General features: G+C 37.0%; 1 long non-coding RNA gene across 1 annotated transcript in view; it reads right to left on the bottom strand.

The window, feature by feature from the left end:
- LOC141653650 (uncharacterized) overlaps positions 1-13716 on the bottom strand; it is a 33268-nt gene extending 19552 nt beyond the window's left edge. Inside the window, exon 1 of the long non-coding RNA XR_012547481.1 lies at positions 12923-13716. This is a non-coding gene — a long non-coding RNA (uncharacterized LOC141653650). The remainder of the gene's footprint in view (positions 1-12922) is intronic.

The following is a 13716-nucleotide window of genomic DNA, read 5'->3' as shown; positions in this document are numbered from 1 at the left end:
AGGTGCCATTCCACTCTCGTTCTCTCCATTGAATGCCTTCTTCATCCTACGATAAGGGTGGTATCGAGACAAAAATCTTCGATGGCCAGTATAAACATTCTTGCGGCTATAGGTGAGCCGAGGAGCTACGGTTGCGTCATCACATATTGGACATGCCTTTTTCCCTTTCACTGAGTAACCAGACAAATTACCATATGCAGGAAAATCATTTATGGTACATAATAACATAGCACGCAAGGTGAAATCTTCTTTGGCAACTGCATCATACACCTTTACTCCTTCATTCCACAGTAATTTCAAATCATCAATGAGGGGCTCTAGATATACATCTATATCATTACCCGGTTGCTTTGGTCCTTGGATAAGAAGTGACAACATCAAGTATTTGCGCTTCATACACAAATAAGGGGGCAAGTTATAAACACAAAGAAGTACAGGCCACGTGCTATGTTGGCTACTCAAAGTAGAGAATGGGTTCATCCCATCGGTACAAAGGCCAAGTCGTAAATTTCTAGCTTCATCACCAAATTCTGGAAACATTCTATCAATAGTTCTCCATTGAGGGGCATCTGCTGGATGTCTAAGTTTACCGTCCTTTTTTCTGATGTCGGCATGCCACCTTAAGTTCCTCGCATCAATTAGATTGGCAAATAATCGTTTAAATCTTGGTATTATGGATAAATACCAAACCACTTTTGTGAGAGCCTTTCTTCTGTGGAGAATCATCGTCCTTATCTTTTAATCGATATCGTGATGTACCACATTTAGGACACTCGTGCAAATCCTTATATTCTTTGCGGTACAAAATGCAGTCTTTTGGACATGCATGAATTTTTTCATAGTCACATCCTATTGGGCACATAATTTTCTTAGCCTCATAAGTGGATTTCGGAAGAACATGATCTTCCGGGAGTATGTCATTTAAGAGTTCTAATAATGATGTAAAACTCTTATCACTCCACTTATTTTCCACTTTTAAAGACATCAAGTTCATAACTGCAGACAATCGAGTAAATTTATTACAGTTAGGATATAAAGGTTTCTCCGCATCACTAAGCAAACTCTCCAAAACCTTTTGGTCATCCTCAAAATTAACTTGCACATCCTCAATCAAGTCATCTATCCGATCCCTTTGAATATCGTCATCATCAATAACATATGTTGCTCTCTCTTCTCCACCCGCTTCAGTTTGAGTAGAAACTATAGACTCTCCATGAAATATCCAACGTGTGTAGTCTTTCATAAACCCACGTAAAACTAAGTGCTCAACACATATATCAGGAGTTAAAACTTTCTTTAAATTTTCACAATCAATACAAGGGCATAATATGCGTGTCTCTCCTTTTTTAATTGCATTCTCAGCCGCACATTTCACAAAGATCTCCTTCACTAAAATCCTAAACTCGAGAGTAGAGCATTTCATATTATACATCCAACTTCGGTCCATCTCTAAAAACATCAAAGAACAATACATTTAATCAACAAATAACATAGAGAAAAGAAAGTTTATTACTACAAAGAATAAAAGATTGAAGAACAACACATTTAATCAACAAATAACATAGTATGATTGCCAACAACCAATTGCCGTACTGAAAAAATGTCAAATATGAGGAATTTGCGTAAGTGTGTCAGACCTTTAATTTCATGAACAACTCATTAAGGTTATAGAAGTAATTAAATTAAAGACTAGAAATGATAGAGAGACTCGGTCACTCCCCCTTTTTTTTAATACGCAATACCAAGATACATTTGATTCATGTGTTAACACTGCTCAATTTGAAGCATTTACAGCAAAAATGCATTAAAAATAAAGTTGACTATTTCTATTACAATCTAGGCCATGGTTGTGCGAGTTAAGCATAAGATATGGGACTAAACTTTACTTATTTTTTCATATAAGGACCTAATTATTATTATTTTCCGTTAAGGACCTCATGTCCATATTCCGTTAAGTAATACGCCAAAAGTGACGATGTGCTAAATTTGCACGTGCTAGCTGTTAACCTCAAAACAAATTTGTTGATTAAAATTTGACTGAAGTGAATAGTAAAATCAATATTCTTTTATAAAATGGGTTACTGTAAGTTAATGTAAAAATTTAGAATTCACTCATATTCAAACCAACATTTTTTCCCCTAAAGTGTAACCCTTAAAACGTTTTACCGAAATCGTGTACCAGCCTCAAATTTAGCTCACTAAACTCGTTAGACATGTATAACAGACTAAAATCAACTAAATTTTGCAAACTTGACCGCTATGATAAACCGTTTGGAGGCCCAAACGACAAAACTAAGGTGAGTAAAATCTGAAAAATTCGACTCAAACTTCGTTAGACCCAAAAATAGACCGTTGTGGTAAGCCGATTACATATTAACGACCAAAACTTTAAATACGATTCTACCTCTTAAGTTCCAATGGTTTCTACTTTTGTCATATAATATTTGAACAAATAATATACAAGTAGTTAAGTAAATGACAAAATAATTGATACAACATACTCATTTAGTGAAATATCGTAAATGAAGAGAAAACCCGGATGACCTTACTATGCTCTTTAAAAAATAATATAATTTACAAATGTTACGATGGATTGCGAAAGGGGTTTCAAGAAGACAAGATTATAATCTAGTTTAAGCTTAGATGAACTTTTGGACCTCTCTAAGTTCAAATTTTGAAATTTTTTGATGATTTTCCTATGACCATGATAACACTAGAGAATTGATAACTAAGAATAAGTTAACGGAGTTACATTCTAAGTCCTTAACTGAAAACTCACAAAGTTTTAATATAATTCATCACTAGTATAAACTTTAAGTCGCCTCACCACGGCTTTTCATTTCCATTTCTATTTTAATATGTTACAAGAGTCGTCTTAAGTTAAAACCGTCTTAAACAAGAATCGGTGAAACAAAAGAAGGGCAACCTAGGAATCAAACATTTATCCGGGAAAAAAAAAATTCAAAAGTCAGAATACTTGTGAGATTACCAATTCACATTTGAAGCTTTGTCACTTAACAGTAGGTAGGCATGCATGCTTTAGAAGAAATGATTGTTTAAGATAGGGAAGAACAATATAATTGAACAAGATACAACAAACGAAAGGCTCCTGATGAAGTTATGATTGAGAGATGACACCGCAGATAAGGTATGTTGCTGTGTGTTACTAACTTACTATATCTCCTTTCTATACATACCCAATTAATGCTGAACAATAAAAATGAGGTGGAGAGCATGTAGGAGACTTCATATTATAGGTGAAAGTTTGGTAATTACTCTTCAAGAAGATTATGTAAATGGAGAGCAAAACATGTACTCTCCCTTTTCTGCTATTGTACATGCTGTAATATGTTACCCAGTCAATCTAAGAGGGCAAAGCTAGAATTAGATTAACAGTTTATACCACCTCAGTTGTAGACAATGGAAGTAAAGATGGGCAGTGAGGGAGTGAAACAGATGCATCTCCGGTCCCAAATCCTACTCTAAAATTTTCAATTAATATGATTAAAAACCCCCAACCATAATTCCTAACGCCATTAGAAAACTAAATTACCTAGCCCTAATATGATTAAAAAAATTAAGAGAACAGAATTCAATAATAACGATAATGATTATGAGTATAACACCAAAATATAGTGACAATACACACCGAAATAAGCTTACCCTAAATCTAAAAGAACAACAATACAGAACAATTGCATATACCCCATCAAAATCCAAAAGAAAAACACTAAACCAGTTGCATATAGCCCGAAATAAGCTTACCCTAAATCAAATTAAGCAAAAATTTAAATAAATATATCAAACAATAATTGATTGCCCAGAAAAAGTACCAGATTAATTGTCCAGAATTACGGTTGGCGGTGGGGATGGTGACGACTTGAAGTCGTGGTGCAGGTGGTGGCGTCGTGAAGGTGGCTGCGTCGTCGCTGGTGATGGGATGGTGGCGTGGTCGTCGTTCGTCGTAGTGAGCAAGTGAGGAAATTAGGTTTGTGAGTTTAAGGAAATAGAATAGAATAGAGGACGAGTATTTGTTTTAAGAAATAAAATATTCAGTTGTGAGTGTGGAGTATGAGTATACGTGTTTAGATAATAAGCAGCGCGAAAAGATTATATCGTTTTGCGCCAAATTTCATTTTAATAAATGGCTATGGTCGATAAAGAACCGTTGCCTTAGTTTACATTTGGCTACGGTTATTTAGGTGACCGAAGCCTTTTTTGTTTTTTTACATATTTAGCCACGGTTATTTATCAACAACCGTAGCCGTTTATAATAGGCAACGGCTATTTATCATGACCGTAGCCATTTCTACCCGCCTAATGTCCTTTCTGTACTAGTGCAAATCCTCAAAGAAAGAAGACATCAAGTGTCTTATGGCTCACTCCGCAGATTCAGACTCTGATTCAGACCATGAGGTAATTAAGCTCAAGAAAAAGGTTCGATCTTTCTCTAAAGACAAAGTTTGTCTCCTTCTAGACCAATTTATTGATAAATGTCGTGTCCAAACTAATAAGTTGGAAGCTATGCAAATCGAAATTGAGGACATAGCTGAGGAAAATGTCATTTTAAAAGAAAGTCTAAATGAGAATGATCAACCTAGTTCCATGTTGAGTCTTGAGAAAGAAATTAAGAAGCTTCGAAAACAAAATCTCTTTTTAGCTAACAAGGTCGATGAAACAAGTGCAACAGATCTCTGCACTGTTGCATCCAGTTCTAACAAAGGAAATGTGTCGTCACTAACTCAAGAACGTGACCAACTTTTGATTGACTTAGCTACTCGTAATAACGAAAAAGATGATCTTGTTAAGATTGCTGAAATGAAAATGATAAGTCTAGTCATGTTAAAAGTGCCTTAGAACGAGCTCAAAAATCAAATGATGACCTTCTTGCTCAAATTGAGATGTTAAAAAGGGCTGAACAGACTCATGCCACAGAGGTCTCTACTGTGGCATCTGAGTCGAGAAAAGAAATAGATACTCTCACGGAATTAGTGTCTTCCTTGACTAAGTAACGTGACACTCTTCTAGCTGACCTCAAATTGTGTCAAAGGGATAATAAACAATTGGAACAAATTGGGATGTTACTTAGTAATGAAGCAAGACTTGCAAAACAAGCTTTCGACAATTTAGGTAAATTGAATCTTAATCATCTTGCTAAAATCGAAACATTGACTAAAGAGCTAGATGAGGCTAAGATGTTCTACTTAAAATGGGAAGGAAGTCAGAATGTTTTGGAGTTTCTCTTGAAACAATCACAAGAATATGAAAAATTTTCAAAGAAAGCTGAACTTGGTTTCAAATGCAACAGTAGCACACACTGTTACACTCGAAACCAGAATCCAAGTCAAACTGACTTCCGAAGAAGAAAGTATGCTGGTCTTCCTGAGTACATCATTTTTAACTATTGTGGCAAAACAGGTCATGAGTTTAATGGTTGTGAAAAAAGAGTCAGTGACTTAGAAAGAAACACTAAAAATGCTAAACAAGTGTGGATCAAGAAACAGGAAGTCAAAAGGTCGTTGTCAAGAAGGAGCCCAAACTTGTTTGGGTTCCTAAACTAAATGTTTGATTTCTTATAGGCATTAGTGAGGGGCAGCAGCAATTGGTACTTAGACAGTGGATGCTCTCGTCACATGACGGGAGATGAAAACCAATTCCTCTCGCTAGAAGCCTATGATGGTGGCATGGTGACTTTTGGCGACAACAAGAAAGGTGAAATCATTGGTATTGGAAAAGTTGGTAAGTCAAAGTCATTATGCGTGGACAAAGTGCTGCTTGTTAAAGGTTTGAAACACAATCTCTTGAGCATTTCACAACTATGTGATCGAGGTAATATTGTTGAATTTCTTGCTAGTGAATATAGAATCATCAATGGAAAAACTAGAGAAGTCATACTTGAAGGTAAACGTGTCAAAGATGTCTACATGACTAACTTATATTCATTGTCGGGTCAATCACTATCATGCATGAGTGTTCAAAAGAACGACCCTTGGCTTTGGCACAAACGACTTGGTCATGTAAATGCTAAGACACTTAACACCCTCAAGAGACTTGATCTAGTTGACGGCATTCCTAACATTAAGTTTGAATTTAAATCACTTTGTGATGATTGTGTTAAAGGAAAACAAGTTAAATGCTCTTTTAAATCCAAAAAGGTTGTTAGCACTTCCTTACCTCTTGAACTCATTCATATTGATTTATGTGGTCCCATGCGCATTGTGAGTAGAGGTGGAAGTCGTTATATTTGTGTCATTGTAGATGACTTCACAAGATTTGTTTGGCTTCTCTTCTTAAGTTCTAAGGATCAAACATTTGATGAGTTCTTAATTTGGGTCAAAAAGGTTCAAAACAAATTTGGTTATAAACTTGTCTCATTGAGATCCGACCATGAAACCGAGTTTGAGAACTTGTCATTTGAGTCTTATTGTAATGAGAATGGTGTTAGTCATAACTTTTCGGCCGCAAGAACCCCACAACAAAATGGGGTTGTGGAACGAATGAATCGAACTCTTGAAAATATGGCTAGGACCATGCTCATTAGCTCTAAAGTTCCTAAGAATTTTTGGGCCGAAGCCGTAAACACATCTTGTTATATTTACAACCGTGTCATGATTAGGAAAATCATTGAGAAAACTCCTTATGAACTACTACGAGGAAGAAAACCCAATCTTTCACACTTAAAATGCTTTGGTAGTAAATGCTTTGTGCACAATAATGGAAAAGACAACCTTGGCAAATTTGATGCTCGTAGTGATGAAGGAGTCTTTGTTGGTTATTCCGATCATAGTAAAGCTTATAAAGTTTATAACAAAAGGACTATGAAAATGGAAGAAAGCATTCATGTAATATTTGACGAATCTAGTCTTTTTGTCTCAAACACACAGGTTGATGATGAGGATGATGAATATGATGACGATTTTGAGATTGGTATGACACGACGTGATATGGATCAAGTGGTGGAAGAGGCTGAGCAACAGTTGGAGCCACTGTTGCATGAGGAGGATGTCCAAAATTTAGGGGGAACTAATCGTCCTCCTACACAAGATGATGTTACCTCATCCAGGGGGAACAAGTATGGTGAATAACAGCCCAATATAATCATAAACGAACCACAATCACCTCCTTCAAACAATCCTCATGCAACAGTCCCCTCTACTGTTGCAGACGAACAAACCGAATCCTCTAACCCACTTATTCCCAAAAAATGGAAACACCAAAGCTCACATCCTTTATCAAACTTAACCAGTGACCTAACCTCTGGAATAAAAACCAGATCATCGCTCCAAAATTTTTGTGCACACAATGCTTTCATCTCACAAATTGAGCCAGACCATGTCACAGTAGCCTTGACTGATGAATGCTGGATGATAGCAATGCAAGAGGAATTGGAGCAATTCGAAAGGAACAAGGTATGGCATCTCGTCCCTAGGCCTTCCCAACATACTGTAATTGGTACACGGTGGGTCTTTTGCAACAAGCTAGATGATGTAGGAGAAATCGTAAGGAATAAAGCTAGACTAGTGGTGCAAGGTTTTAACCAACAAGAAGGAATTGATTACGATGAAACCTTTGCACCGGTAGCTAGGCTTGAAGCCATACGAATGCTGGTAGCTTTTGCATCTTTTCAAGGTATAAAGCTTTTTAAAATGGATGTCAAAACTGCATTTTTAAATGGATACCTTGATGAAGAAGTGTTTGTTGAACAACCTCCGGGCTTTGTAAACAACGAGTTTCCCAACCATGTTTTTAAACTTGATAAAGCACTTTATGGTTTAAAACAGGCTCCTAGGGCCTGGTATGATAGGCTTTCAAAATTTCTATTGGAAAATGGTTTCTTACGTGGATCTGTGGATAAAACGTTGTTTATCAAGTCACAAGGAGATGAACTGTTGCTTGTGCAAGTATATGTCGATGACATTATCTTTGGAGAAACTAACAATGTTCTTTATAAGTACTTTTCTGATTTAATGACTTCCGAATTTGAAATGAGTATGATGGGAGAACTTGGATTTTTTCTTGGTCTTCAAATCAAACAAAATGAGAACGGAACAATGATTCATCAACAAAATTACTTAAAAGAAATGTTAAGAAAGTTTGGGTTGACTGATTCTAATCCTATGTCTACACCAATGGTGTCTAAAATCAAGCTTGATAAGGACGAAAATGGTAAGAGCATTAGTGAAAAGGTTTATCGAGGTATGATCGGTTCCTTACTTTACTTAACCGCAAGTCGACCCGACATACAATTTAGTGTGTGTGCTTGTGCCCGTTTCCAAGCAAATCCTAAGGAATCACATTTCAAAGCCGTCAAACGGATTTTTAGGTATTTCATTGGAACACAAGGGCTATATCTTTGGTACCCAACTCACTACGAACTTGATCTTGTAGGTTTTTCGGATGCGGACTATGCCGGTGATATATTGGATAGGAAAAGTACTTCGGGTATTGCTACTTTCCTAGGACCGTGTCTCATTTCATGGGCTTCTAAGAAGCAAAACACCGTTGCATTGTCCACGGCCGAAAGTGAATATGTGAGTGCCGCTCTATGTTGTGCACAAATTCTTTGGGTACGTCAACAATTGCATAATTATGGCCTTATTTTTGAGACTACCCCTATATTTTGTGACAATACTAGTGCGATAAATATATCAAAGAATCCTATACAACACTCACGAACTAAACACATCGACATACGACATCAGTTTTTACGTGATCAAGTTGAAAAGGGTAATATATGTCTAAGCTTTTATAAAACGGAAAATCAAATTGCGGACATTTTCACAAAACCGTTGGAAAGAGAACAATTCGTAAGACTTCGGTCGGAAATTGGTTTACTAGGTGACATGTAGCTAAAATAAATTATTTTTCCTCAATGATTGACTAGAAGATGGAATTATGTGTTAACAAATTAAGCTAATCCGTCTAATGCATGCAAATGGGTCGAGAAAAATGAACATCAAAATTCCTTGTGCATTTGAGTTAATAGAATTGAGCCACGAAAACTACTTTATGTCAAATCACCTAAAAGCCTACTACCTAGCCTTAAACTCTCAACACTTAACCGTCCACTCACCTTGTTAACTACACCAAACCCTCATTTACTTCCATGTTCCCACACTAAGACTCCCTATTACCCACTAAACAAAAACCACCCCTCACCTTTTTCGAATTCCCAAACCGTCAACACCTCTTCCCTTTCCATTCTCTTAAAATGTCCCTAAAACAAAGGTTCTCAAAAGAGGTTCTCCAACTCAGAAATACATTTAACCCAAAATATATTGCCAAAAAGAAAATGCCTCCCAAAACCGCTGCCAAAACAGATGAGACCATCCCTGCCACTGCCAAGCCAACCGTTGCACGAAAGAAGACAACCGCCAGAAGAGGCGGTGGTCGTGGCAGAGGAGGTCGAGGTAGGAATCCTCCTATCTCTCTACAGTTAGATGTTGAGGTGGACTTTGACACCGATGAAGAAGACTCCGGTTCTAAGGGAACCAAGAAAGATGAAGACATTAAAAAAATAAGTGACGTTGTCGAAACAAGTGAAAAAGAATTTCAACCAAGTGAGATGAAAGAGGGGGAACTTGAAGGTGAGAAATCAAAATAGAGTAAAGAAAGTGAAGAAAAATCAGAGGGAGATGAAGAGAAATCAAAAGAAAGTGAAGGAAAATTAGATGGAAATGAAGAAAAATCAAAAGAAAGTGAGGAAAAATTAAATGAAGAAAAAGAAAAAGAAAATGAGGGAGATTCAAAAGCAAGTTCGAAAAATCAAAGAGAGGAAAGAAAGTTTCGAAGGAAAAGAAGGAGAAAAGTGTTGATGTTAATGCTGAAAAGAATGAGGGTGAGGTGCTTCTAAAAGACTTGGAGAATGAACAATTGGAGGATGATATGCCGGATAAGCCGGATGCAACAAATACTCCTACTGTTGAAAAGGAAATCAATCATGACCCCGAGAAAAACGATGAAAACCCAAAAATTGATCCAAAGAACACCGTGCATATTGAAGTAGTTAATGTTGAGGATCATGGTGATGCCGAGGAGGTGTTTGATGATGGGCTTGACCCATTATTTTCAAAACCCGCATCAAGAACCCGGTCCAAACGAAAGATGATTGAGATCTTCGGTGATTATGATGATGTGACACCGGAGACATCTCCACAAAAACCCAAAGCTACTCAAAGAAAAGGGGATCCGGCTCTAAGACCAAGGCAACCAAAAAGGCTCGGTATCATCAAGAGATGTCTAGTGTGAATAAAGATGAGATTCTTGAGGAGAAGGTTCCACTCAATACTTGCATGGACCTAGTCATTGCTCCTTTTGGTGAATCATTCAAAAATGACGTCTTTAACCATCTCAATTCTCTTGATCTTCCGGATTAGACTCTCAAGCTATGCCACGGTATGCTGATCTGTTGCTTCCACAGTGGAAGGAGATACAGAAAATCTTGGTATGACACTTCTCTTGCCTTCAAATACTTCAAAGAAGCTATGTATGCACATGGTTGGGTGAATTTGTTGGATAAGTATAGTCCCATGTACTTGTCCGAAATCATTCAATTCTATGCAACAGTCAAAGTAGATGTTGCATCTGCAACCCTTTCCGCCTACATAAATCAGAAACCTTTTATCCTCACACTTGACCAACTTGCTGCCCATCTCGATGTTTGTAATGTCGGGCTTACCTCCTTTCCCAAACGTGACTGGGGAGAAATTGATGAGGTCACATCCACCCAAGTCATGAAGGTTCTTCGACCTCATGATAACAATGGCCCAACCAACATTTATGCCTTTAAATTGTCCGCACCCATTAGATTTATCTTTAACCTTGTTTTTCGCAATCTCGTCCCTAGCAATAATAGCCGTGGGAGATGCTCCCTTCTTGATATGCTCCTTATCCATCACATTATCAAACACAAACCCATTAATCTCCCTTGCCTTATGTTTCACCGAATTTATGAGATGTCCACTGAATTTCAAAGTGGCAATTTCGACAAAAATGTCGTGGTGCCCTATGGTATGTGGCTCTCTGTTATCTTTATGAAGGAGGGGTTAATGTTAAAGGGAAGTCCCACAATTGAGAAGTTGAGTGATGAAATGACACCGGGTCTTCTCTCTTGGATGAATTTGGAGATTAAGGATGGGAAATTGGAGAAGAAAAATCAGTCGGGTAGTGGTGCTACAATGGGGTCTACTGTTGAACTGGGTGTGGTGCTAGCAAAGTTGGATGAACTTCTTGGAGTTGTTAATCGCTTGGTCAAAGAACAAAGCAAGTTACGGGATGAGGTGGGTGATCTTCGTACCATGAATGAAGATCTACTTGAACGTCTTGATGCTAAGAAGCCGAACTCCTCCACTTGAGCTCATGTTCTCCTAAACCGTTTATCCCTTATTTGAACATTGACTCTTTGTTGTTTTAAGACTCTTTTGCACTCTTTGGATGCTTGTGTGTTTAATTTGCTTGAACAATTTGTGTGTGTTTTTAAATCGTGTTGCTAAACTTTGAACATGTTTTATCCTCCTTTGACGATGTCAAGAGGGGGAAGTAGTTTAACTATGCCATGTGTGATCTCTTAACTCTTCGGCCAACGTTCACCGTGACTATGTCTTAGCTTCCATGATTAGAAGTTTTACCTTAGCCAAGCATGTTGCACCTTTCGACTACCTTGATCATGTTTATAAATTATGTTTATGTTAAAATGACCAAAGACCGACTAACCATGGGCTAAGGGGGAATATCACACATGTTTGGACTTGTCATCATCAAAGGGGGAATTTGTTAGAACACATTGTGTTGATGATGCCAAGTCCCTTTGTTATTTGATTGTTTGTTCTTAGTTGAAATGATTAGTGATTGAAGCAATCAAAAGGACTTTCAACAATGATTCAAGATGATCAAGATAATCAAGAAAGTCAAGACAATGATATTTTCTAAGCCTTAGTCGAAAAATGTAAGAGTAAGTGCAACATTCTCATTTAAGTCAAGTTATGGCAAAACCATGCAACAGTACGCTGTACTGTGGTTTCTGGTACTATCGTATGGAGGAGGTCTTTCGACCAAAATGTTTTAAGTGTTAAAATTTTGCAAATTTCAAACCTTAAACATTTGAATTTTCAAAAGCTTGAAAACAATCTTAAATTTTGGAGTCACAAAACCACTTGACTAAGCCTCTAGTTTTGTCCAAACATCTTTTACTAAAATGGCAAAGAAGACTTGTCAAACTTCTAAAGTAAAAAAGCTTTTTGCCATTTTTGTAAAAGGTCACATGTCGAGTATAGTAGCTTAAGTTTTCTGATTTCTTAAGCCTCAAGCCTATAGTCTAACACTTACCATCACTCAAGGCTACCATTTTAATATTGGATTTAATTTTTCTAAGTTGTACTTACCTAAGACTAAATCCACTATAAATAGAGTGTCTTAGTCACATTTATTTCTCAAGACTTCCAACGCATTTATTGTAAAACATTGCAAATCATTTGTGCATTTAAAGCTTTGTTCTTCAAGTGTTTGCAAAACGTTTTTCAGATTTTTAAAGTCTTTAAATTGTTTTCGAAAAAGCTGTAAAACCTCCAAGTATCAGTTCGCTGTACTGTGACATAATGAGTTTGTTCCATGATTCTCGTGTTAGATCTTAATTGTGATCTCCATGTTCATTTAGTGAACTCTTGATATTCAAGATTCTGTAACACCTTGAGATAGAACCCATAAACTCTTGAAGCGGAGTAGCTTTAAGTTTGAGTGCAACCGGAGTAGGTTGGCGAGTTATTTTCATTGTAAGGGGTTTAGTAAGTTTGAGTAAATTTCTAAACAAGCAATAAAATAACGGTTGGACGTAGGCCTCGGAGTAGAGGCTGAACCAATTTTTAAAATTTCGTTTGTTTGTTTATTTACTTTTACGTTCTTCCACTCTGCTATTTCTCGCATGTACCTAATCAAGTTCTGTGTCACAGTCACCTATACTGTGACATAAAACTGTTGTACCTTCTTGTAAACTTACATTCAATTAAGTTTCTCAAGTCTTGTACTTCAATATTCTTAGCTTAAGTTAATTAATTAACCAAGTTAAGGATAAATAAAAGGTACACCTAATTCACCCCCTCCCCCTCTTAGGTGTTAATAGTGCTTAACTCTTCAGTATTTACTAACAAACACTTGCAGGAAGAAGGAGAATTGTATGACATATTACACGAATCTATTGGCAAAGAGTGTACATCCAAAGTGAAAGTGGGAACAAGCAAATACGAAAATGAAGGACAACTAACAAATGACATTCGAGATTCGACATTCGACATTCAAAACGAATTACAAAGACAAAAGAAGACAAACTTCCAACCACTTCATCACAACATTGTCAAAAATTTCAGCGTAGATGTACATGAAGATGGATCAAACATGCAGCCCGGCCCTATAAGACAAGCTCTCCGTGGATACACCACACCAGAGGTCTAAAACATGTAGCCCCTCAGGAGACATGCAGTACTAAAAACTACTTGTATCAAACAAAAACATGGCACGGGGAATAAAGACTAAGTTACAAAGAAAGAGGCATTGATAGGAAGCGGATAAAGTCAACACAGAAGAAAAAGTAGCCAGAAAGGGCAACTACAATATCAAAGATGGATTTTGGAGCAGCTATTAGCATAAATAAGCTTCTATTATATAGAGTTTTTATTTTGATCTTTGAAAACAGAACTATGTGACTACTTTGAGGATCCACAGAAA

Source organism: Silene latifolia, chromosome 4 (assembly GCF_048544455.1).
Source record: "Silene latifolia isolate original U9 population chromosome 4, ASM4854445v1, whole genome shotgun sequence".
In the NCBI taxonomy this organism is placed as follows: domain Eukaryota; kingdom Viridiplantae; phylum Streptophyta; class Magnoliopsida; order Caryophyllales; family Caryophyllaceae; genus Silene; species Silene latifolia.
The sequence above is the reverse complement of the archived record's forward strand: the minus strand, read 5'-3'. Positions and strand labels throughout refer to the sequence as shown.